The sequence below is a fragment of the Cherax quadricarinatus genome, chromosome 18 (assembly GCF_038502225.1).
Source record: "Cherax quadricarinatus isolate ZL_2023a chromosome 18, ASM3850222v1, whole genome shotgun sequence".
NCBI lineage: Eukaryota > Metazoa > Arthropoda > Malacostraca > Decapoda > Parastacidae > Cherax > Cherax quadricarinatus.
In genome coordinates, this window is record NC_091309.1 from 540,134 (window position 1) to 567,633 (window position 27,500).

At 48.6% G+C, this 27,500-nt stretch overlaps 1 protein-coding gene across 1 annotated transcript in view; it reads right to left on the reverse strand.

Annotated features, from left to right (window-relative positions):
* Nucleotides 1–27,500, reverse strand: part of LOC138852898 (lachesin-like) — a 376,358-nt gene that overhangs the window by 68,884 nt on the left and 279,974 nt on the right. The window lies entirely within an intron of this gene.

Consider the following 27,500-nt stretch of genomic DNA (forward strand, 5'->3'; position numbering starts at 1 on the left):
TATGAGGGAGTATGATGGGTGTATGATGGGTGTATGAGGGTGTATGAGGGTGTATGAGGGGTGTATGAGGGTGTATGAGGGTGTATGATGGGTGTATGATGGGTGTATGAGGGTGTATGATGGGTGTATGATGGGTGTATGATGGTGTATGATGGGTGTATGATGGGTGTATGATGGTGTATGAGGGTGTATGAGGGTGTATGAGGATGTATGAGGGTGTATGAGGGTGTATGAGGGTGTATGAGGATGTATGAGGGTGTATGAGGATGTATGAGGGTGTATGAGGATGTATGAGGGTGTATGAGGGTGTATGAGGATGTATGAGGATGTATGAGGGTGTATGAGGGTGTATGAGGGTGTATGAGGGGTGTATGATGTGTGTATGAGTGTGTATGATGGTGTATGAGGGTGTATGAGGGGTGTATGATGGTGTATGAGGGTGTATGAGGGGTGTATGATGGGTGTATGATGGTGTATGAGGGTGTATGAGGGTGTATGAGGGGTGTATGATGGGTGTATGAGGGTGTATGAGGGTGTATGAGGGTGTATGATGGTGTATGAGGGTGTATGAGGGGTGTGTGATGGGTGTATGATGGTGTATGATGGTGTATGAGGGTGTATGATGGGTGTATGAGGGGTGTATGAGGGGTGTGAGGGGTGTGTGAGGGGTGTATGAGGGGTGTATGAGGGTGTATGATGGGTGTATGATGGGTGTGAGGGGCGTATGAGGGGTGTATGATGGGTGTATGAGGGGTGTATGAGGGTGTATGATGGGTGTATGAGGGGTGTATGAGGGTGTATGATGTGTGTATGAGGGGTGTATGAGGGTGTATGATGGGTGCATGATGGGTGTATGAGGGGTGTTTGAGGGGTGTATGAGGGGTGTATGAGGGTGTATGATGGGTGTATGAGGGGTGTATGAGGGTGTATGATGGGTGTATGAGGGGTGTATGATGGTGTATGATGGGTGTATGAGGGTGTATGAGGGTGTATGAGTGGTGTATGATTGGTGTATGAGGGTGTATGAGGGGTGTATGATGGGTGTATGAGGGGTGTATGAGGGTGTATGATGGGTGTATGAGGCTTGTATGATGGTGTATGATGGTGTATGAGGGTGTATGATGGGTGTATGAGGGTGTATGAAGGTATATGAGGGTGTATGATGGGTGTATGAGGGTGTATGAGGGGTGTGAGGGGTGTATGAGGGTGTATGATGGGTGTATGATGGTGTATGAGGGCGTATGAGGGGTGTATGAGGGGTGTGAGGGGTGTGTGAGGGGTGTATGAGGGGTGTATGAGGGTGTATGATGGGTGTATGATGGGTGTATGATGGGTGTGAGGGGTGTATGATGGGTGTATGATGGGTGTATGAGGGGTGTATGAGGGTGTATGATGGGTGTATGAGGGGTGTATGAGGGTGTATGATGGGTGTATGAGGGGTGTATGAGGGTGTATGATGGGTGCATGATGGGTGTATGAGGGGTGTATGAGGGGTGTATGAGGGTGTATGATGGGTGTATGAGGGGTGTATGAGGGTGTATGATGGGTGTATGAGGGGTGTATGATGGTGTATGATGGGTGTATGAGGGTGTATGAGGGTGTATGAGTGGTGTATGATTGGTGTATGAGGGTGTATGAGGGGTGTATGATGTGTGTATGAGGGGTGTATGAGGGTGTATGATGGGTGTATGAGGCTTGTATGATGGTGTATGATGGTGTATGAGGGTGTATGATGGGTGTATGAGGCTTGTATGATGGTGTATGATGGGTGTATGAGGGTGTATGAGGGGTGTATGATATTGTATGATGGTGTTTGATGGGTGTATGAGGCTTGTATGACGGTGTTTGAGGGTGTATGAGGCTTGTATGATGTGTGTATGAGACTTGCATGATGGTGTATGATGGGTGTATGAGGGTGTATGAGGGGTGTATGATGGTGTATGAAGGTGTATGATGGGTGTATGAGGCTTGTATGATGGTGTATGATGGTGTATGAGGGTGTATGAGGGTGTATGATGGTGTATGATGGTGTATGAGGGTGTATGATGCTTGTGTGATGGTGTATGATGATGTATGAGGGTGTATGATGCTTGTATGATAGTGTATGATGGTGTATGAGGGTGTATGATGGTGTATGATGGTGTATGAGGGTGTATGATGCTTGTGTGATGGTGTATGATGGTGTATGAGGGTGTATGATGCTTGTATGATAGTGTATGATGGTGTATGAGGGTGTATGATGGTGTATGATGGTGTATGAGGGTGTATGATGCTTGTGTGATGGTGTATGATGGTGTATGAGGGTGTATGATGCTTGTATGATAGTGTATGATGGTGTATGAGGGTGTATGATGGTGTATGATGGTATATGATAGTGTATGATGCTCGTATGATGTGTATGATGCTTGTATGATAGTGTATGATTGTGTATGAGGGTGTATGATGGTGTATGATGGTGTATGAGGGTGTATGATGCTTGTGTGATGGTGTATGATGGTGTATGAGGGTGTATGATGCTTGTATGATAGTGTATGATGGTGTATGAGGGTGTATGATGGTGTATGATGGTGTATGAGGGTGTATGATGCTTGTGTGATGGTGTATGATGGTGTATGAGGGTGTATGATGCTTGTATGATAGTGTATGATGGTGTCTGAGGGTGTATGATGGTGTATGATGGTATATGATAGTGTATGATGCTCGTATGATGTGTATGATGCTTGTATGATGGTGTATGAGGATGTAAGATGCTTGTATGATAGTGTATGATGGTGTATGAGGGTGTATGATGCTTGTGTGATGGTGTATGAGGGTGTATAATGCTTGTATGATAGTGTATGATGGTGTATGAGGGTGTATGATGCTTGTATGATAGTATATGATGGTGTATGAGGGTGTATGATGCTTGTGTGATGGTGTATGAGGGTGTATAATGCTTGTATGTTGGTGTATAATGGGTGTATGAGGGTGTATGTTGCTTGTGTGATGGTGTATGAGGGGTGTATGATGCTTGTATGATAGAGTATTAGGGTGTATGATGGTGTATGATAGTGTATGAGGGTGTATGATGCTTGTATGATGGTGTATGATGCTTATATGATGGTATATGAGGGTGTATGATGCTTGTATGATGGTGTATGAGGGTGTATGATGCTTGTATGATGGTGTATGAGGGTGTATGATGCTTGTATGATGGTGTATGAGGGTGTATGATGCTTGTATGATGGTGTATGATGCTTATATGATGGTGTATGAGGGTGTATGATGCTTGTATGATGGTGTATGAGGGTGTATGATGCTTGTATGATGGTGTATGATGCTTATATGATGGTGTATGAGGGTGTATGATGCTTGTATGATGGTGTATGAGGGTGTATGATGCTTGTATGATGGTGTATGAGGGTGTATGATGCTTGTATGATGGTGTATGATGCTTATATGATGGTGTATGAGGGTGTATGATGCTTGTATGATGGTGTATGAGGGTGTATGATGCTTGTATGATGGTGTATGATGCTTATATGATGGTGTATGAGGGTGTATGATGCTTGTATGATGGTGTATGAGGGTGTATGATGCTTGTATGATGGTGTATGATGCTTATATGATGGTGTATGAGGGTGTATGATGCTTGTATGATGGTGTATGAGGGTGTATGATGCTTATATGATGGTGTATGAGGGTGTATGATGCTTGTATGATGGTGTATGAGGGTGTATGATGCTTGTATGATGGTGTATGAGGGTGTATGATGCTTATATGATGGTGTATGAGGGTGTATGATGCTTGTATGATGGTGTATGAGGGTGTATGATGCTTGTATGATGGTGTATGAGGGTGTATGATGCTTGTATGATGGTGTATGAGGGTGTATGATGCTTGTATGATGGTGTATGAGGGTGTATGATGCTTGTATGATGGTGTATGAGGGTGTATGATGCTTGTATGAGGGTATGATGGTTGTACAGTTTGAAGCTGCAGGACTCACCAACATATTAAAGGGACCTCCTCCAACACCTATGTAATGGCAGTGTTGGAGGAAAGGGGAGAGAGTGAGAGGGGAGGGGAGAAAGGGGTATTCTTAGTTTTTTGCTGGTGAAAACTTGGTGACATTAATTAAAGCGGGGGAGGGAGGGAGAGGTGGGAGGGAGGGAGAAGTGGGAGGGAGGGAGAAGTGGGAGGGGAAAGTTGGGAGAGTAGGGTTAAGAGATGTCGAAGATGGCTGAGGGAGGCTGGAAGACACTCAGATACACGGCCAAGATCCCCCCGTCCCAGGGCAGGCCAGAAATCAGTGATACCGATCAATGTAGTCTAGGAAGCCAGGCCAGGAGCTAAGTCTTGAAGGCTGGGCCAGGAGCTAAGTCGCGAAAGCGGAGCCAGGAGGTAAGTCCCGAAGGCTGGGCCAGGAGCTAAGTCGCAAAAGGGGAGCCAGGAGGTAAGTCCCGAAGGCTGGGCCAGGAGGTAAGTCGCGAAAGCGGAGCCAGGAGGTAAGTCCCGAAGGCAGGGCCAGGAGCTAAGTCCCGAAGGTTGGGCCAGGAGCTATGTCCCGAAGGTTGGGCCAGGAGCTAAGTCCAGAACCCTCCCCTCCATCAACGACTACCTGATGTGTACACACACACACACACACAAGGTGGAGTAGCAGCAATGCCAATCAGAAAGCAGTGGGTTTCTGAGACGATCAGGATAGAAATGGATTGAATGACTACACGATAGTGCCACTCAGAGCAGGAGGACCCAAGGTGGTGATGGCAGTCATGTACAACCCGCCACTAAACAGCAGGAAGCCAAGAATATGAGAGCAGCAACAAGAGAACGATGGTCATGGTAGAACAACACAAACAATGTAAAACTATTGATCACGGGAAACTTCAACCATAAGAAAATAGACTGGGAAAGTTTGGAGCCTCTCGGAGGACCGGAAACACGGAGATGTAAGTTGTTGATGCTGGAGATGGAATACTTGGTGAGTCAACGTGTGAGGGAGACACCTAGGGAAAGATGAGGTGTTCACCCTCAGTCACTCTAGTGTTGTACCAGCGAGGTTGAACCTTGTCTTCTCCCTCAGTCACTCTAGTGTTGAACCAGTGAGGCTGAACCTTGTCTTCACCCTCAGTCACTCTAGTGTTGTACCAGCGAGGCTGAACCTTGTCTTCACCCTCAGTCACTCTAGTGTTGAACCAGTGAGGCTGAACCTTGTCTTTACCCTCAGTCACTCTAGTGTTGAACCAGTGAGGCTGAACCTTGTCTTTACCCTCAGTCACTCTAGTGTTGAACCAGTGAGGCTGAACCTTGTCTTCACCCTCAGTCACTCTAGTGTTGAACCAGTGAGGCTGAACCTTGTCTTCACCCTCAGTCACTCTAGTGTTGAACCAGTGAGGCTGAACCTTGTCTTCTCCCTCAGTCACTCTAGCGTTGAACCAGTGAGGCTGAACCTTGTCTTCTCCCTCAGTCACTCTAGCATTGAACCAGTGAGGCTGAACCTTGTCTTCTCCCTCAGTCACTCTAGTGTTGTACCAGCGAGGCTGAACCTTGTCTTCTCCCTCAGTCACTCTAGCATTGAACCAGTGAGGCTGAACCTTGTCTTCTCCCTCAGTCGCTCTAGTGTTGTACCAGCGAGGCTGAACCTTGTCTTCTCCCTCAGTCACTCTAGTGTTGAACCAGTGAGGCTGAACCTTGTCTTCACCCTCAGTCACTCTAGTGTTGAACCAGTGAGGCTGAACCTTGTCTTTACCCTCAGTCACTCTAGTGTTGAACCAGTGAGGCTGAACCTTGTCTTTACCCTCAGTCACTCTAGTGTTGAACCAGTGAGGCTGAACCTTGTCTTCACCCTCAGTCACTCTAGTGTTGAACCAGTGAGGCTGAACCTTGTCTTCACCCTCAGTCACTCTAGTGTTGAACCAGTGAGGCTGAACCTTGTCTTCTCCCTCAGTCACTCTAGCGTTGAACCAGTGAGGCTGAACCTTGTCTTCTCCCTCAGTCACTCTAGCATTGAACCAGTGAGGCTGAACCTTGTCTTCTCCCTCAGTCACTCTAGCGTTGAACCAGCGAGGCTAAACCTTGTCTTCTCCCTCAGTCACTCTAGTGTTGAACCAGTGAGGCTGAACCTTGTCTTCACCCTCAGTCACTCTAGTGTTGAACCAGTGAGGCTGAACCTTGTCTTCTCCCTCAGTCACTCTAGCATTGAACCAGTGAGGCTGAACCTTGTCTTCACCCTCAGTCACTCTAGCGTTGAACCAGTGAGGCTGAACCTTGTCTTCTCCCTCAGTCACTCTAGCGTTGAACCAGTGAGGCTGAACCTTGTCTTCTCCCTCAGTCACTCTAGCGTTGAACCAGTGAACTTTACGAAAGCTGGAGACGTGGAAAGATGGAAGGAAGAGCTGCAGAATAATGGAGGAAAAACAGGGTAGAAAGTTTTGAGGAATTTGCTTGTATCTACCTACCTGGAGGGTGTTCCAGGGGGTCAGCGCCCCCATAATCCAGTCCATGATCAGGTCTCATGGTGGACCAGGGCTTGAGCAACCAGGCTGTTACTGCTGGCACACGTAATCCAACTTACGAACCACAGCCAGGTTGGTCAGGTACTGACTTCAGGTATCTATTCAGGTCCCTCTTGAAGACAGTCACGGGTCTGCTGGTAATCCCTCTTATGTATGCTGGAAGGCAGTTGAACAGTCTTGGGCCCCTGACACTGTCTCTTAGTATACTCATGGCACCCCTACTTTTAATTGGGGGGATGTTGCACGGTCTTTACAACCTACATGACGCATTGGAAAGGGATTTCTTGCAGTTCTTGATAAACACGCAATTCCACGAGTCTGGCCCTGGGGTAGAGTGCCTGGGACAGAGTGCCTTGGGCAGAGTGCCTGGGACACAGCGCTTGGGATAGAGTGCCTTGGGCAGATTGCCTGGGACAGAGTGCCTGGGACAGAGTGACTGGGACAGAGTACCTGGGTCAGAGTGACTGGACAGAGTGCTTGGGACAAGGTGCCTGGGACAGAGTGCCTGGGACAGAGTGCCTGGGACAGAGTGCCTGGGGTGTTGGTGTTATATCATAAAATATTCCTTGAGACTGACGACTCTCAGTCTGATGAACGACTCATTAAACACTGAGTCATACTGAGACTTCAGTATCTCACTAATCTCTTCGTTGTCACCTGTGTAAGTCCCATCTTGTTTAACCAGGGGTCCAATACTGGAGGTTGTTTAAGCAGGGGTCCAATACTGGAGGTTGTTCAAGCAGGGGTCCAATACTGGAGGTTGTTTAAGCAGGGGTCCAATACTGGAGGTTGTTTAAGCAGGGGTCCAATACTGGAGGTTGTTTAAGCAGGGGTCCAATACTGGAGGTTGTTTAAGCAGGGGTCCAATACTGGAGGTTGTTTAAGCAGGGGTCCAATACTGGAGGTTGTTTAAGCAGGGGTCCAATACTGGAGGTTGTTTAAGCAGGGGTCCAATACTGGAGGTTGTTTAAGCAGGGGTCCAATACTGGAGGTTGTTTAAGCAGGGGCCCAATACTGGAGGTTGTTTAAGCAGGGTTCCAATACTGGAGGTTGTTTAAGCAGGGGCCCAATACTAGAATTTGTTTAAGCGGGGATCCAGCACTGGAGGCTGTTTAAGCATTGGTGCAACACTGGAGGTTGTTTAAGCAGGGGTCTAGTACTGGAGGTTGTTTTTGTCCTAGATTTAGCATAAGAAAGAAATATCTTGAGTTTCTTTCAATTTCATGGATTACTTTAAGTTCTTCCTGTGTTTCTTGGCACCCGTATAATTCATTTAAGTTAAGTTTTCTATATTTTCTGTTTCTCTAGTCAGTGCTTCCTTCTGTATTCCAGAAAAAAACAAACCATCTTGAGCAGCTCTGTGATTCTTCACCTTCGCCTGAAGAGGGAACATCTCTCTTTTCCTAGTTCACATCTTTCTTCTTAGGGAAATATTCCTTGAGCATGTTGTTGAAGCTATCTTCCCGGCGTGTTTGCTTAAGGACGTGGTTAATTTGATCCCACGGGATCTTCTTGTTATTGAAGTTGGATTTGGTGAAGGCAGCCTCATAACTGATCTCATTTTGGCTGGTCAGGACGCCTGTGCATACAAGGTTCCTCCTCGATTACTTTGTGATCCTAACTTATTGTTTTTCATGCTGATACTCTTGGTAATTCTGTAAAAATCCTGTGGGAAGAACTGGCTTACCATGGCTTCCAGCTGGCTTACCATGGCTTCCAGCTGGCTTACCATGGGTTCCAGCTGGCTTACCATGGGTTCCAGCTGGCTTACCATGGCTTCCAGCTGGCTTACCATGGTTTCCAGTTGGCTTACCATGGGTTCCAGCTGGCTTACCATGACTTCCAGCTGGCTTACCATGGTTTCCAGCTGGCTTACCATGGTTTCCAGTTGGCTTACCATGGGTTCCAGCTGGCTTACCATGGGTTCCAGTTGGCTTACCATGGGTTCCAGTTGGCTTACCATGGGTTCCAGTTGGCTTACCATGGGTTCCAGTTGGCTTACCATCGGTTCCAGTTGGCTTACCATGGGTTCCAGTTGGCTTACCATGGGTTCCAGTTGGCTTACCATGGGTTTCAGTTGGCTTACCATGGGTTCCAGCTGGCTTACCATTATTTCCAGCTGGCTTACCATGGGTTCCAGTTGGCTTACCATGGGTTCCAGCTGGCTTACCATGCGTTCCAGCTGGCTTACCATGGGTTCCAGCTGGCTTACCATGGCTTCCAACTGGCTTACCATGGCTTCCAGCTGGCTTACCATGGCTTCCAGCTGGCTTACCATGGTTTCCAGTTGGCTTACCATGGCTTCCAGCTGGCTTACCATGGCTTCCAGCTGGCTTACCATGGTTTCCAGTTGGCTTACCATGGGTTCCAGCTGGCTTACCATGGTTTCCAGTTGGCTTACCATGGTTTCCAGCTGGCTTACCATGGGTTCCAGCTGGCTTACCATGGGTTCCAGCTGGCTTACCATGGTTTCCAGTTGGCTTACCATGGGTTCCAGTTGGCTTACCATGGGTTCCAGCTGGCTTACCATGGTTTCCAGTTGGCTTACCATGGGTTCCAGCTGGCTTACCATGATTTCCAGTTGGCTTACCATGGGTTCCAGCTGGCTTACCATGGCTTCCAGCTGGCTTACCATGGGTTCCAGCTGGCTTACCATGGGTTCCAGCTGGCTTACCATGGCTTCCAGCTGGCTTACCATGGCTTCCAGCTGGCTTACCATGGGTTCCAGCTGGCTTACCATGGGTTCCAGCTGGCTTACCATGGGTTCCAGCTGGCTTGTCATGGGTTACAGCTGGCTCCATGGGTTCAAGCGGGCTTTCCATGGGTTCCAGCTGGTAAGCTTACCATGGGTTCCAGCTGGTAAGCTTACTATTGGTTCCAGCTGGTAAGCTTACCTTGGGCTCCAGTTGGTTTACCATGGGTTCCAGCTGGCTTATCGTGGGTTCCAGCTGGCTTACCATGGGTTCCAGCTGTCTTACCATGGCTTCTGGCTGGCTTACCATGGGTTCCAGCAAGCTTACCATGGCTTCCAGTTGGTTTACCATGGGTTACAGCTGGTTTATCATGGGTTACAGCTGGCTTACCATAGGTTCCAGCTGGATTACCATGGGTTCCAGCTGATAAGCTTACCATGGGTTACCATGGGTTCCAGCTGGCTTACCATGGGTTCCAGCTGTCTTACCATGGCTTCCAGCTGGCTTATCATGGGTTCCAGCTGGATTTCCATGGGTTCCAGCTGGCATACCATGGGTTCCAGCTGGCTTACCATGGGTTCCAGCTGGCTTACCATGGGTTCCAGCTGGCATACCATGAGCTCCAGATGGTTTGCCTTGGATTCCAACTGGCTTACTATGGGTTCCAGCTGGTTTACCATGAGTTCCAGCTGGTAAGCTTACCATGGGTTCCAGCTGGATTACCATGGGTTTCAGCCGGATTACCATGGGTTCCAGCTGGCTTACCATGGGCTTCAGCTGGCATACCATAGATTCCAGTTGGCTTATCAGGGGTTTCAGCTTTATTACCATGGGTTCCAACTGGATTACTATGGGTTCCAACTGGCTTACCATGGGTTCCAGCTGGATTACCATGGGTTCCAGCTGGATTACCATGGGTTCCAGCTGGATTACCATTGGTTCCAGCCGGATTACCATGGGTTCCAGCTGGCTTACCATGGGTTCCAACTGGATTACCATGGGTTCCAGCCGGATTACCAAGGGTTCCAGCTGGATTACCGTGGGTTCCAGCTGGATTACCATGGGTTCCAGCTGGATTAACATGGGTTCCAGCTGGATTACCATGGGTTCCAGCTGGATTACCATGGGTTCCAACTGGATTACCATGGATTCCAGCTGGATTACCATGGGTTCCAGCTGGATTACCATGGGTTCCAGCTGAATTACTATGGGTTCAAATTCTGTAAGGTAGTTTAATATTCCAGGGCGGCCAGTGCGACCAGCACTCAGTTGTAAGGTGGAGAGGGATAGTGATAGGTAGGAGAGAGGGAGTGAGAGAGGGATAGTGATAGGTAGGAGAGAGGGAGTGAGTGGGATAGTGATAGGTAGGAGAGAGGGAGTGAGAGAGGGATAGTGATAGGTAGGAGAGAGGGAGTGAGTGGGATAGTGGTAGGTAGGAGAGAGGGAGTGAGAGAGGGATAGTGATAGGTAGGAGAGAGGGAGTGAGTGGGATAGTGGTAGGTAGGAGAGAGGGAATGAGAGAGGGATAGTGATAGGTAGGAGAGAGGGAGTGAGTGGGATAGTGGTAGGTAGGAGAGAGGGAGTGAGAGAGGGATAGTGATAGGTAGGAGAGAGGGAGTGAGTGGGATAGTGGAAGGTAGGAGAGGAGTGAGAGAGGGATAGTGATAGGTAGGAGAGAGGGAGTGAGTGGGATAGTGGTAGGTAGGAGAGAGGGAGTAAGAGAGGGATAGTGATAGGTAGGAGAGAGGGAGTGAGTGGGATAGTGGTAGGTAGGAGAGAGGGAGTAAGAGAGGGATAGTGATAGGTAGGAGAGAGGGAGTGAGTGGGATAGTGGTAGGTAGGAGAGAGGGAGTGAGAGAGGGATAGTGATAGGTAGGAGAGAGGGAGTGAGTGGGATAGTGGTAGGTAGGAGAGAGGGAGTGAGAGAGGGATAGTGATAGGTAGGAGAGAGGGAGTGAGTGGGATAGTGGTAGGTAGGAGAGAGGGAGTGAGAGAGGGATAGTGATAGGTAGGAGAGAGGGAGTGAGTGGGATAGTGGTAGGTAGGAGAGAGGGAGTGAGAGAGGGATAGTGATAGGTAGGAGAGAGGGAGTGAGTGGGATAGTGGTAGGTAGGAGAGAGGGAGTGAGAGAGGGATAGTGATAGGTAGGAGAGAGGGAGTGAGTGGGATAGTGGTAGGTAGGAGAGAGGGAGTGAGAGAGGGATAGTGATAGGTAGGAGAGAGGGAGTGAGTGGGATAGTGGTAGGTAGGAGAGAGGGAGTGAAAGAGGGATAGTGATAGGTAGGAGAGAGGGAGTGAGTGGGATAGTGGTAGGTAGGAGAGAGGGAGTGAGTTTGATAGTGGTAGGTAGGAGAGAGGGAGTGAGTGGGATAGTGGTAGGTAGGAGAGAGGGAGTGAGTTTGATAGTGGTAGGTAGGAGAGAGGGAGTGAGAGAGAATAGTGGTAGGTAGGGGAGAGGGAGTGAGAGAATGAATAGTGGTAGGTAGGGGAGAGGGAGTGAGAGAGGGATAGTGGTAGATAGGAGAGAGTGAGTGAGAGAGGGATAGTGGTAGGTAGGAGAGAGGGAGTGAGAGAGGGATAGTGGTAGGTAGGAGAGAGGGAGTGAGAGAGGGATAGTGGTAGGCAGGAAAGAGGGAGTGAGAGAGGGATAGTGGCAGGCAGGAGAGAGGGAGTGAGAGAGGGATAGTGGTAGGCAGGAGAGAGGGAGTGAGAGAGGGATAGTGGCAGGCAGGAGAGAGGGAGTGAGAGAGGGATAGTGGTAGGCAGGAAAGAGGGAGTGAGAGAGGGATAGTGGTAGGCAGGAGAGAGGGAGTGAGAGAGGGATAGTGGCAGGCAGGAGAGAGGGATAGTGGCAGGCAGGAGAGAGGGATAGTGGCAGGCAGGAGAGAGGGAGTGAGTTTGATAGTGGTAGGCAGGAAAGAGGGAGTGAGAGAGGGATAGTGGTAGGCAGGAAAGAGGGAGTGAGAGAGGGATAGTGGTAGGCAGGAAAGAGGGAGTGAGAGAGGGATAGTGGTAGGCAGGAAAGAGGGAGTGAGAGAGGGATAGTGGTAGGCAGGAAAGAGGGAGTGAGAGAGGGATAGTGGTAGGCAGGAAAGAGGGAGTGAGAGAGGGATAGTGGTAGGCAGGAAAGAGGGAGTGAGAGAGGGATAGTGGTAGGCAGGAAAGAGGGAGTGAGAGAGGGATAGTGGTAGGCAGGAGAGAGGGAGTGAGAGAGGGATAGTGGTAGGCAGGAGAGAGGGAGTGAGAGAGGGATAGTGGTAGGCAGGAGAGAGGGAGTGAGAGAGGGATAGTGGTAGGCAGGAGAGAGGGAGTGAGAGAGGGATAGTGGTAGGCAGGAAAGAGGGAGTGAGAGAGGGATAGTGGTAGGCAGGAAAGAGGGAGTGAGAGAGGGATAGTGGTAGGCAGGAGAGAGGGAGTGAGAGAGGGATAGTGGTAGGCAGGAGAGAGGGAGTGAGAGAGGGATAGTGGTAGGCAGGAGAGAGGGAGTGAGAGAGGGATAGTGGTAGGCAGGAGAGAGGGAGTGAGAGAGGGATAGTGGTAGGCAGGAGAGAGGGAGTGAGAGAGGGATAGTGGTATTAGGAGAGAGGGGAGGGATGGAGTTATATAAAGGGAGAGTGGGAGGGAGTGTAGATAAAGAGGGAGAGAGAGTCAATATCATGAAAATGGGAAGGAAATGCAATCCAAATAAAGACTGAGAGAGATAGAGGGAGCTGAGATAAAGAGGGAGAGAGAGAGAGGGAGAGTGAGGGTAAAGAGGGAACGATGGAGAGAGTCATAAAAGGGGAGAGATAGGGTGAAGAAAAAGAGAGAGAGATAAAGTGACGATAGAGATGGAGAGAGTCAAAATAAAAAGGGAGGGACTGGAGAAGATGGAGGAAATTAAGATAAACAGAAAGATGGAGAGAATAAGAGGAGATAAAGCAGTAAGTGGGCGGTGGGCGGCATCCCTGGCCGCCCGTGTGTGGGCGGCACACACACACACACACTTGTCCTCTCCCAGCTATTTCCTCTCCATATATTTTTTTCACTCTTTGCGCCGTAATTCCCCCAGTTATAAATCCATTCCCCACCACCCCTCCCCCCAAGACGTCAGTTACTTGGGGATTTATTGTTGTGTTTCTGGACGACGATGATCAGTCCCTCAGCCTGGAGGCTGGAGGGACTGATTACCTCGAACTCCTTCTGATCTTTAACCATTCTTCTCTGTATCGGACTGAGGAAACCACTGGAAAGCGAAACGTTTCCAGAACTAAGATTAACAAGTGTTACACAAGTGTCTAATTGATCAACTTGTTGGTTTTGTGTAGCAGTTGTTTATATTCTCTTGTTTACCTCTGACGTCACGTGTTGATGCTCTTTTGTTTAGGCCGTGTTTGTGATGCTCCTTCCGGGGCCCTTCCCTCCTCTCTTGTCTCACCTCTCCCTCCCATTACACCCATTATTACCATTACCACACTTGTGGAAACACTGCTTGCCATCCCCCATTAACTTCCACTCGGCAATAAGCGTCTGCCAAAGTGGCACAAGAGCTACATAATAAAATTTACACTTAAATAGGTGAGCTCCGGGCGCCATCTTGGCTTAATGTTGACATCTCAGCCGGAAGATTCAACGCTTTTATTCCCCCTCCTCCTCCTCCTCCTTTTTTTATTTCCTTCACTTTGATATTCATCCAACCATTTTATCTCTCCCGGAATTACGTAATCTCAAGAATAATTCTTTTTTCCCCGGAAGCTGCCTAATTAGCTTCACTTCAAACTTGGAATATTTGTGATTAATGCCGTTTTCTGAAGACTTTCCCCCGGACGCCGACCTTTACGGATCTCGCGACGATTTTTGTGTCGTATCAAGTAACTTAATTGTCGCAGAGGAGGTACGACTGTCCCGGTCCACTGTGTCTTTAAGTTACAACTGTCCCGGTCCACTGTGTCTTTAAGTTACAACTGTCCCGGTCCATGTGGATAATGATGTGTTTAAATGAGGATGTCATAAAGCACCTGTGGAGTGAGTGCTGTTCAGGTTTGATCCAAACAAGGGGAGGATAAGTCCAGTTCCTTGGAACAAGAGCCCCTTACCAGCATCAAGACAACAATAATGATCATGGTATAATAGCGCACAAAACGCGTGATAAAGAAATAACAGGAAAAGTTGGTAGATGGATCTTCAACTTACTAACCAATAAAACACAAAGAGTAATAGTAAACAGAGTTATGTCAGTGGCGGCTAGAGTGAAAAGTTGTGTTCCACAAGGTACAGTACTGGCTCCCAGTGTTCCACAAGGTACAGTACTGGCTCCCAGTGTTCCACAAGGTACAGTACTGGCTCCCAGTGTTCCACAAGGTACAGTACTCGCTCCCAGTGTTCCACAAGGTACAGTACTCGCTCCCAGTGTTCCACAAGGTACAGTACTCGCTCCCAGTGTTCCACAAGGTACAGTACTCGCTCCCAGTGTTCCACAAGGTACAGTACTCGCTCCCAGTGTTCCACAAGGTACAGTACTCGCTCCCAGTGTTCCACAAGGTACAGTACTCGCTCCCAGTGTTCCACAAGGTACAGTACTCGCTCCCAGTGTTCCACAAGGTACAGTACTCGCTCCCAGTGTTCCACAAGGTACAGTACTCGCTCCCAGTGTTCCACAAGGTACAGTACTCGCTCCCAGTGTTCCACAAGGTACAGTACTCGCTCCCAGTGTTCCACAAGGTACAGTACTCGCTCCCAGTGTTCCACAAGGTACAGTACTCAGGCTCCCAGTGTTCCACAAGGTACAGTACTCGCTCCCAGTGTTCCACAAGGTACAGTACTACAGCTCCCAGTGTTCCACAAGGTACAGTACTCGCTCCCAGTGTTCCACAAGGTACAGTACTCGCTCCCAGTGTTCCACAAGGTACAGTACTCGCTCCCAGTGTTCCACAAGGTACAGTACTCGCTCCCAGTGTTCCACAAGGTACAGTACTCAAGGTACTCCCAGTGTTCCACAAGGTACAGTACTCGCTCCCAGTGTTCCACAAGGTACAGTACTCGCTCCCAGTGTTCCACAAGGTACAGTACTCGCTCCCAGTGTTCCACAAGGTACAGTACTCAGCTCCCAGTGTTCCACAAGGTACAGTACTCGCTCCCAGTGTTCCACAAGGTACAGTACTCGCTCCCAGTGTTCCACAAGGTACAGTACTCGCTCCCAGTGTTCCACAAGGTACAGTACTCGCTCCCAGTGTTCCACAAGGTACAGTACTCGCTCCCAGTGTTCCACAAGGTACAGTACTCGCTCCCAGTGTTCCACAAGGTACAGTACTCGCTCCCAGTGTTCCACAAGGTACAGTACTGTGTTCCACTCCCAGTGTTCCACAAGGTACAGTACTCGCTCCCAGTGTTCCACAAGGTACAGTACTCGCTCCCAGTGTTCCACAAGGTACAGTACTCGCTCCCAGTGTTCCACAAGGTACAGTACTCGCTCCCAGTGTTCCACAAGGTACAGTACTCGCTCCCAGTGTTCCACAAGGTACAGTACTCGCTCCGAGTGTTCCACAAGGTACAGTACTACGCTCCCAGTGTTCCACAAGGTACAGTACTCGCTCCCAGTGTTCCACAAGGTACAGTACTCGCTCCCAGTGTTCCACAAGGTACAGTACTCAGCTCCCAGTGTTCCACAAGGTACAGTACTCGCTCCCAGTGTTCCACAAGGTACAGTACTCGCTCCCAGTGTTCCACAAGGTACAGTACTGCTCCCAGTGTTCCACAAGGTACAGTACTCGCTCCCAGTGTTCCACAAGGTACAGTACTCGCTCCCAGTGTTCCACAAGGTACAGTACTCGCTCCCAGTGTTCCACAAGGTACAGTACTCGCTCCCAGTGTTCCACAAGGTACAGTACTCGCTCCCAGTGTTCCACAAGGTACAGTACTCGCTCCCAGTGTTCCACACGGTACAGTACTCGCTCCCAGTGTTCCTCAGGGTACAGTACTCGCTCCCAGTGTTCCCCAAGGTACAGTAGCTCCCTCCCAGTGTTCCACAAGGTACAGTACTCGCTCCCCCAGTGTTCCACAAGGTACAGTACTACAGCTCCCAGTGTTCCACAAGGTACAGTACTCGCTCCCAGTGTTCCACAAGGTACAGTACTCGCTCCCACAGTACTCGCTCCCAGTGTTCCACAAGGTACAGTACTCGCTCCCAGTGGTCCACAAGGTACAGTACTCGCTCCCAGTGTTCCACAAGGTACAGTACTCGCTCCCAGTGTTCCACAAGGTACAGTACTCTCTCCCAGTGTTCCACAAGGTACAGCTATACTCAGTCTCAACTACTCCCAGTGTTCCACAAGGTAAATCTCAATTAGCTACGGGGAAACTTAATTACTGGGGCCGTTTGAAGTCCTTTGACCTGTACTCCTTGGAACACAGGCGAGAAAGATACATCATTATTTACACCTGGAAAATCCTAGAGGGAGTAATTCCAAATCTGCTAGTGAGATTGTCACTGTCGTAGAGACAGTGTCACTGTACTAGAGAGTGACACTGTCTTATGGAGAATGTCACTGTGCTAGAGGGAGTGTCACTGCGGTAGGGAGAGTGCCACTTTTCAAGGGAGATTGTCAATGTTCCTCGGTGATTGTCACTGTCATAAAGAGAGTGTCACTGTCCTAGGGAGAGTATCACTGTCCTAGGAGAGTGCCACCTTCCTAGGGAGAGTGTCACTGTCCTAGTGCCAGGGTAGTTCTGGTATTAATCTGGGGTGAAGACTAAAGACAGGATGAAGGGGAGTAATTAAGGTGGCATTGAGGTGAATAACACCTGACCAGCCAGCCAGGTGAACATTAATGTTGAACGAGAGAGAGAGAGAGAGAGAGAGAGAGAGAGAGAGAGAGAGAGAGAGAGAGAGAGAGAGAGAGAGAGTATTAGCATACACGCCATAAATTGCCTGGACCAATAACTCACTCTCACCGACAAACACACTAAAAACACACATGGACACGCTGTTTTTTGAAGCAATGTGTGTGTGTGTGTGTGTGTGTGTGTTGGGGGCAGGGGAGCGTGGTGTGTGTGTATTCCTGTGCTTGCTGGGTCGAGGTATAGCTCCTGGCCTGCTTGGGAACCCGCGCTGCTGCATGATGGGTGCTCCATCTGTTACTCTTGTTACATTGATACCAATGTGTCAGTGGACACGAAGAACGTCATCCAGGGAGGCAAACCAGGAGAATGTATGAGAGTACAGTGGCAGCAAGACTTACATGGGTGTGAAGCATGGGTTTTTAACGTTGCAGCGAGGAGGAGGCTGGAGGTATTGGAGATGTCGAATCTGAGGGCAATGTGTGGTGTGAATATTATGGATATAATTTGTAGTTTGAATACTAGAAGGAGGTTCAGGGATACCAGCAGTGTTATCCAGAGGGCTGAGGAGAGGCTGTTGTGGTGGTTGGGACAGTTAGAGAGGATAGAGCAAAATAGGATGACTAGGAGGGTGTATAAATGTGTAGTGGAGGGAAGGCGGGGTAGGGGTCGTCCTAGGAAAGATTGGTGGGAGGGGGGAAAGGAGGTTTTGAATGCTAGGAGCTTGGACATCCAGCAGGCGTGTGTAAACGTGTTAGACAGGAGTGAGTGGAGGCAAGTGTTTTTTATGACTTAATGTGCTGTTGGAGTGTGAGCAATACAGTACACTTTAAAAGAGGAATGAGGATATATATATATATATATATATATATATATATATATATATATATATATATATATATATATATATATATATATATATATATATATATATATATATATATATATATGCATACATATATATTTAAATAAATATAGAGAGACACAGGTATACACACACACGGGTGAACATTAGCCAGGCCAAGCACGTACTGGTGTTTTTATTGGAATATTTATGATGGTGTGTCGTCTGTGTGGTGGTGGCAACACTGGTGTTGTCTGTGTTGTGGTAACACTGGTGTCGTCTGTGTGGTGGTAACACTGGTGTTGTCTGTGTTGTGGTAACACTGGTGTCGTCTGTGTGGTGGTGGCAACACTGGTGTTGTCTGTGTTGTGGTAACACTGGTGTCGTCTGTGTGGTGGTAACACTGGTGTTGTCTGTGTGGTGGTAATACTAGTGTCGTTTGTGTGGTGGTGGCAACACTGGTGTTGTCTGTGTTGTGGTAACACTGGTGTCGTCTGTGTGGTGGTAACACTGGTGTTGTCTGTGTGGTGGTAACACTTGTGTCGTCTGTGTGGTGGTAACACTGGTGTTGTCTGTGTGGTGGTAACACTGGTGTCGTCTGTGTGGTGGTGGCAACACTGGTGTTGTCTGTGTTGTGGTAACACTGGTGTTGTCTGTGTTGTGGTAACACTGGTGTCGTCTGTGTGGTGGTAACACTGGTGTTGTCTGTGTGGTGGTAACACTGGTGTTGTCTGTGTGGTGGTAACACTGGTGTTGTCTGTGTGGTGGTGGTAACACTGGTGTTGTCTGTGTGGTGGTAACACTGGTGTTGTCTGTGTGGTGGTGGTAACACTGGTGTTGTCTGTGTGGTGATAACACTGGTGTTGTCTGTGTGGTGGTAACACTGGTGTTGTCTGTGTTGTGGTAACACTGGTGTTGTCTGTGTGGTGGTAACACTGGTGTTGTCTGTGTTGTGGTAACACTGGTGTTGTCTGTGTTGTGGAAACACTGGTATTGTCTGTGTTGTGGTAACACTGGTGTTGTCTGTGTGGTGGTAACACTGGTGTTGTCTGTGTTGTGGTAACACTGGTGTTGTCTGTGTGGTGGTAACACTGGTGTTGTCTGTGTTGTGGTAACACTGGTGTTGTCTGTGTGGTGGTAACACTGGTGTTGTCTGTGTTGTGGTAACACTGGTGTTGTCTGTGGTGGTAACACTGGTGTTGTCTGTGTGGTGGTAACACTGGTGTTGTCTGTGTGGTGGTAACACTGGTGTTGTCTGTGTGGTGGTAACACTGGTGTTGTCTGTGTGGTGGTGGTAACACTGGTGTTGTCTGTGTGGTGGTAACACTGGTGTTGTCTGTGTGGTGGTGGTAACACTGGTGTTGTCTGTGTGGTGATAACACTGGTGTTGTCTGTGTGGTGGTAACACTGGTGTTGTCTGTGTGGTGGTAACACTGGTGTTGTCTGTGTGGTGGTAACACTGGTGTTGTCTGTGTGGTGGTAACACTGGTGTTGTCTGTGTGGTGGTAACACTGGTGTTGTCTGTGTAGTGGTAACAATGGTGTTGTCTGTGTGGTGATGGTAACACTGGTGTTGTCTGTGTGGTGGAGGTAACACTGGTGTTGTCTGTGTGGTGATAACACTGGTGTTGTCTGTGTGGTGGTAACACTGGTGTTGTCTGTGTTGTGGTAACACTGGTGTTGTCTGTGTTGTGGTAACACTGGTATTGTCTGTGTTGTGGTAACACTGGTGTTGTCTGTGTGGTGGTAACACTGGTGTTGTCTGTGTTGTGGTAACACTGGTGTTGTCTGTGTGGTGGTAACACTGGTGTTGTCTGTGTTGTGGTAACACTGGTGTTGTCTGTGTGGTGGTAACACTGGTGTTGTCTGTGTTGTGGTAACACTGGTGTTGTCTGTGGTGGTAACACTGGTGTTGTCTGTGTGGTGGTAACACTGGTGTTGTCTGTGTGGTGGTAACACTGGTGTTGTCTGTGTGGTGGTAACACTGGTGTTGTCTGTGTGGTGGTAACACTGGTGTTGTCTGTGTAGTGGTAACAATGGTGTTGTCTGTGTGGTGATGGTAACACTGGTGTTGTCTGTGTGGTGGAGGTAACACTGGTGTTGTCTGTGTGATGGCAACACTGGTGTTGTCTGTGTTGTGGTAACACTGGTGTTGTCTGTGTGGTAGTAACACTGGTGTTGCACTTTCTCTAGTTTCTTTACGTGCTTGGCTAGGTGTGGGTTCCAAACTGGTGCCGCATACTCCAATATGGGCCTAACGTACACGGTGTACAGGGTCCTGAATGATTCCTTATTAAGATGTCGGAATGCTGTTCTGAGGTTTGCTAGGCGCCCATATGCTGCAGCAGTTATTTGGTTGATGTGCGCCTCAGGAGATGTGCCTGGTGTTATACTCACCCCAAGATCTTTTTCCTTGAGTGAGGTTTGTAGTCTCTGGCCCCCTAGACTGTACTCCGTCTGCGGTCTTCTTTGCCCTTCCCCAATCTTCATGACTTTGCACTTGGTGGGGTTGAACTCCAGGAGCCAATTGCTGGACCAGGTCTGCAGCCTGTCCAGATCCCTTTGTAGTTCTGCCTGGTCTTCGATCGAATGAATTCTTCTTATCAACTTCACGTCATCTGCAAACAGGGACACTTCGGAGTCTATTCCTTCCGTCATGTCGTTCACAAATACCAGAAACAGCACTGGTCCTAGGACTGACCCCTGTGGGACCCCGCTGGTCACAGGTGCCCACTCTGACACCTCGCCACGTACCATGACTCGCTGTTGTCTTCCTGACAAGTATTCCCTGATCCATTGCAGTGCCTTCCCTGTTATCCCTGCTTGGTCCTCCAGTTTTTGCACTAATCTCTTGTGTGGAACTGTGTCAAACGCCTTCTTGCAGTCCAAGAAAATGTGTGTGTGTGTGTGTGTGTGTGTGTGTGTGTGTGTGTGTGTGTGTGTGTGTACTCACCTATTTGTACTCACCTATTTGTGGTTGCAGGGGTCGAGTCACAGCTCCTGGCCCCGCCTCTTCGCTGATTGCTACTAGGTCCTCTCTCTCCCTGCCCCATGAGCTCTATCATACCTCGCCTTAAAACTATGTATGGTTCCCGCCTCCACTACGTCACTTTCTAGGCTATTCCACGGCCTGACTACTCTATGACTGAAGAAATACTTCCTAACATCCCTTTGATTCATCTGAGTCTTCAACTTCCAATTGTGACCTCTTGTGTCTGTGTCCCTTCTCTGGAACATCCCGTCTTTGTCCACCTTGTCTATTCCGCGCAGTATTTTATATGTCGTTATCATGTCTCCCCTGACCCTCCTGTCCTCCAGTGTCGTCAGGCCGATTTCCCTCAACCTTTCTTCGTAGGACAATCCCCGTAGCTCTGGGACTAGTCTTGTTGCAAACCTTTGCACTTTCTCTAATTTCTTGACGTGCTTGACTAGGTGTGGATTCCAAACTGGTGCTGCATACTCCAGTATGGGCCTGACGTAAATGGTATACAGAGTCTTAAACGAATCCTTACTGAGGTATCGGAACGCTATCCGTAGGTTTGCCAGGCGCCCGTATGCTGCAGCAGTTATCTGATTGATGTGCGCCTCAGGAGATATGCTCGGTGTTATACTCACCCCCAGATCTTTTTCCTTGAGTGAGGTTTGCAGTCTTTGGCCATCTAAACTATATTGTGTCTGCGGTCTTCTTTGCCCTTCCCCAATCTTCATGACTTTGCATTTGGCAGGGTTAAATTCAAGGAGCCAGTTGCTGGACCAGGCTTGTAGCCTGTCCAGGTCTCTTTGTAGTCCTGCCTGATCCTCATCCGATTTGATTCTTCTCATTAACTTCGCATCATCTGCAAACAAGGACACTTCTGAGTCTATCCCTTCCGTTATGTCGTTCACATATACCAAGAACAGCACAGGTCCTAGGACTGACCCCTGTGGAACCCCGCTTGTCACAGGCGCCCACTCTGACACCTCGTCGCGTACCATGACTCGTTGTTGCCTCCCTGTCAGGTATTCTCTGATCCATTGCAGTGCCTTTCCTGTTATGTGTGCCTGATCCTCTAGCTTTTGCAGTAACCTCTTGTGAGGAACTGTGTCGAAGGCCTTCTTGCAGTCCAAAAATATGCAGTCGATCCACCCCTCTCTCTCTTGTCTTACTTCTGTCACCTTGTCATAAAACTCTAGTAGGTTTGTGACACAGGATTTTCCTTCCCTGAAACCGTGCTGGTTGTCAATTATACACTTGTTTCTTTCCAGGTGCCCCACCACTCTCCTCCTGATGATCTTCTCCATGACCTTGCATACTATACACGTTAGTGATACAGGTCTGTAGTTTAGTGCCTCATGTCTGTCTCCCTTTTTAAAAATTGGGACTACATTTGCCATTTTCCATACCTCAGGGAGTTGCCCAGTTTCAAATGATGTGTTGAAGATCTTTGTTAATGGCTCACACAATATCTCTGCTCCCTCTTTAAGGACCCATGGAGAGATGTTGTCTGGTCCCACCGCCTTTGAGGTGTCAAGTTCGCATAGCAGCTTCTTCACCTCCTCCTTGGTTATATGTACCTCATCCAGCACTTGCTGGTGTGCCCCCCTGTTCTGATTTCCTGGAGTCCTACTGGTTTCCACTGTAAATACCTCTTTAAATCTTGTGTTGAGCTCCTGACATACCTCTCGGTCGTTTCTTGTGAATTCCCCATCACCCTTCCTCAGTCTGATTACCTGGTCCTTGACTGTTGTTTTCCTCCTGATGTGGCTGTACAACAGCTTCGGGTCAGTCTTTACTTTTGATGCTATGTCATTTTCATATTGTCTCTGAGCCTCCCTTCTTATCTGTGCATATTCGTTTCTGGCTCTTCGGCTGATTTCTTTATTTTCCTGAGTTCTCTGTCTTCTGTACCTTTTCCATTCTCTAGTACACCTAGTTTTTGCCTCCCTACACCTTTGGGTGAACCAAGGACTCGTTCTGTTCTTCCCATTATTTCTGTTTCCCTTGGGAACAAACCTCTCCTCTGCCTCCTTGCATTTTGTTGCCACATAGTCCATCATTTCTTGTACTGGTTTTCCTGTCAGTTCCCTCTCCCACTGAATGTCTTGAAGGAAGTTCCTCATGCCTGAGTAGTTCCCCCTTTTGTAGTTTGGTTTTTCCCAGCCTATTCCTGCTACTCTCTCCACTTGGAGCTCAACTATGTAGTCGAAGCACAGAACCACATGATCACTAGCTCCCAGGGGCCTTTCATACATGATACCCTCGATGTCCGAACTACTCAAGGTGAATACAAGGTCCAGTCTTGCTGGTTCATCCTCTCCTCTCTCTCTGGTAGTGTCTCTAACATGTTGATGCATGAGGTTTTCCAGTACCACATCCATCATCTTGGCTCTCCATGTTTCGGGACCCCCATGGGGCTCCAGGTTTTCCCAGTCAATCTCCTTGTGATTGAAATCACCCATAACTAGTAACTTTGCTCCCCCCATGTGTGCTCTCCTGGCCACCTCGGCTAGTGTGTCGATCATTGCTCTGTTGCTCTCATCGTATTCTTCTCTTGGCCTCCTGCAGTTCTGTGGTGGGTTGTACATTACTGCAATTATCACCTTATGTCCCTCAGACTGGATTGTTCCTACTAAGTAGTCCCTTTCGCCCGTGCCATCCATTCCTTCCATTTTCTCAAAACCCCACTGGTTTTTAATGAGCAGTGCAACTCCTCCTCCCCCTCTCCTCCCTCTGTCTTTCCTGAGGATTTGATATCCGGATGGAAAGATTGAATCTGTTATTATTCTGGTGAGTTTTGTTTCTGTGAGTGCTATTATGTCTGGGGATGTCTCCTTGATTCTTTCGTGCCACTCCTCATACTTGTTTGTTATTCCATCTGCATTTGTATACCACACCTTCAACTTCTTTTCTAAGACTGTGGTCTGGGAGGTATATTGGGGTTGGGGAAGTGGGAGACCTGGTAAGGAACTATGGGTTGTTGCTGTGGGGGTGGAGTTTGTAATGTAGTGGGTGGGGGCATTGGATGTGGCATGGGTGTTTTGATTTAGAGTGTTTGGTTGCACTGGGGTTGACCTGGTTGGGAGGCTTCTATAGGAAGTTGTGAGGGAGGCTGTATTTGATCTTCTTCCTGGGTCTGGGATCTCCTGTCTGTCTTCTCCATCCCCTCTCTTTCCTCCTTTCGCCTTTGTACCATCTCTCTCAGTTTCTGCCTTTCTTCTTGTGTTCTGTCGCGGTCGAGATACACCTTCCTGTATGCCGGCATGTCCCTTAATCGTGCTTTCTCCTGCAGGATCCTGTTCCGAGTCGCTTCTGCCTTGAAGGTCACTCTCACTGGCCGGGTTCTTTTTTTTACAAACCCCCCTATTCTATGAAAATTTTCCAGCTGGGTCATATTGTCTTCTCCTATTGCTTTCATGATGCTTTCAATTGCTTTTTTTTCCCCTTGTTTTCTTGTGTGTGTGTGTGTGTGTGTGTGTGTGTGTGTGTGTGTCTACCTGACACAGTCTACCTGACACAGTCTACCTGACACAGTCAATCTAACACAGTCTACCTGACACAGTCTACCTGACACAGTTTACCTGACACAGTCTACCTGACACAGTCAACCTGACACAGTCTACCTCACACAGTCAACCTCACACAGTCTACCTTACAAAGTCAACCTCACACAGTCTACCTGACACAGTCTACCTGACACAGTCTACCTGACACAGTCTACCTGACACAGTCTACCTGACACAGTCAACCTGACACAGTCTACCTGACACAGTCTACCTCACACAGTCAACCTGACACAGTCTACCTGACACAGTCTACCTGACACAGTCAACCTGACACAGTCTACCTGACACAGTCTACCTGACACAGTCTACCTCACACAGTCAACCTCACACAGTCAACCTCACACAGTCTACCTCACACAGTCTACCTGACACAGTCTACCTGACAGTCAACCTCACACAGTCTGCCTCACACAGTCAACCTCACACAGTCTACCTCACACAGTCTACCTGACACAGTCTACCTCACAGTCAACCTGACACAGTCTACCTGACGCAGTCAACCTCACACAGTCTACCTCACACAGTCAACCTCACACAGTCTACCTCACACAGTCCACCTGACACAGTCAACCTGACACAGTCTACCTGACACAATCAACCTCACACAGTCAACCTGACACAGTCTACCTGACACAGTCAACCTCACACAGTCTACCTCACACAGTCTACCTCACACAGTCAACCTGACACAGTCAACCTGACACAATCTACCTGACACAGTCAACCTCACACAGTCTACCTCACACAGTCAACCTCACACAGTCTACCTCACACAGTCTACCTCACACAGTCAACCTGACACAGTCAACCTGACACAGTCTACCTAACACAGTCAACGTCACACAGTCAACCTGACACAGTCTACCTCACACAGTCTACCTCACACAGTCAACCTGACACAGTCAACCTGACACAATCTACCTGACACAGTCAACCTCACACAGTCTACCTCACACAGTCAACCTCACACAGTCTACCTCACACAGTCTACCTCACACAGTCCACCTGACACAGTCAACCTGACACAGTCTACCTCACACAGGCAACCTGACACAGTCAACCTGACACAGTCTACCTAACACAGTCAACCTCACACAGTCTACCTCACACAGTCTACCTCACACAGTCTACCTCACACAGTCAACCTCACACAGTCTACCTCACACAGTCAACCTCACACAGTCTACCTCACACAGTCAACCTGACACAGTCAACCTCACACAGTCAACCTCACACAGTCAACCTCACACAGTCTACCTCACACAGTCTACCTCACACAGTCAACCTGACACAGTCAACCTGACACAGTCTACCTAACACAGTCAACCTCACACAGTCAACCTCACACAGTCTACCTCACACAGTCTACCTCACACAGTCAACCTCACACAGTCTACCTCACACAGTCTACCTCACACAGTCTACCTGACACAGTCTACCTCACACAGTCTACCTGACACAGTCTACCTGACACAGTCAATCTAACACAGTCTATCTCACACAGTCAACCTGACACAGTCTACCTGACACAGTCTACCTGACACAGTCTACCTGACAGTCTACCTCACACAGTCAACCTCACACAGTCTACCTTACACAGTCAACCTCACACAGTCTACCTGACACAGTCTACCTGACACAGTCTACCTGACACAGTCTACCTGACAAAGTCTACCTGACACAGTCAACCTGACACAGTCTACCTGACACAGTCTACCTCACACAGTCAACCTGACACAGTCTACCTGACACAGTCTACCTGCACAGTCAACCTGACACAGTCTACCTCACACAGTCTACCTGACACAGTCTACCTCCACACAGTCAACCTCACACAGTCAACCTCACACAGAACCTCTCACCTCACACAGTCTACCTGACACAGTCTACCTGGACAGTCAACCTCACACAGTCTGCCTCCACACAGTCAACCTCACACAGTCTACCTCACACAGTCAACCTGACTACAGTCTACCTCACAGTCAACCTGACACAGTCTTCCTGACAGCAGTCAACCTCACACAGTCTACCTCACTCACCACAGTCAACCTCCACACAGTCTACCTGACACAGTCCACCTGACACAGTCAACCTGACACAGTCTACCTCCAGACACCAATCAGTCCTACACACAGTCAACCTGACACAGTCTACCTGACACAGTCAACCTCACACAGTCTACCTCACAGTCTACCTCACACAGTCAACCTGACACAGTCAACCTACACAGCAATCTACCTGCACTGATCACAGTCAACTACAGTCTACCTCACACAGTCTAACCTCACAGTCAGCCTACACAGCACCTCACAGTCTATCACAGTCCACACAGTCACCTCACACAGTCTAACCTGACACAGTCTACCTACACAGTCAACCTGACAACGTCCTCACACAGTCTACCTCACACAGTCAACCTGACACAGTCTACCTCACACAGTCAACCTGACACAGTCTACCTCACACAGTCAACCTGACACAGTCTACCTCACACAGTCAACCTGACACAGTCTACCTCACACAGTCTACCTCACACAGTCAACCTGACACAGTCTACCTCACACAGTCTACCTCACACAGTCAACCTGACACAGTCTACCTCACACAGTCAACCTGACACAGTCTACCTCACACAGTCTACCTGACACAACAAACATTTCTCTACAATGTTGACAACCTTGTAATATATAAACTTTTATATGTGTGTGTGTGTGTGTGTGTGTGTGTGTGTGTGTGTGTGTGTGTGTGTGTGTGTGTGTGTGTGTGTGTGTGTGTGTGTGTGTGTGTGTGTGTGTGTTCATAGGACATTCCCCTTAGCTCTGGAACTAACCTTGTTGCAAACCTTTGTACTTTCTCTAGTTTCTTGACGTGCTTTATCAAGTGCGGGTTCCAAACAGGTGCTGCATACTCCAGTATGGGCCTGACATACACGGTGTACAGTGTCTTGAATGATTCCTTACTAAGGTATCGGAATGCTGTTCTCAGGTTTGCCAGGCGCCCATATGCTGCAGCAGTTATCTGATTGATGTGTGCTTCTGGAGACATGTTCGGTGTTATACTCACCCCAAGATCTTTCTCCTTGAGTGAGGTTTGCAGTCTTTGGCCACCT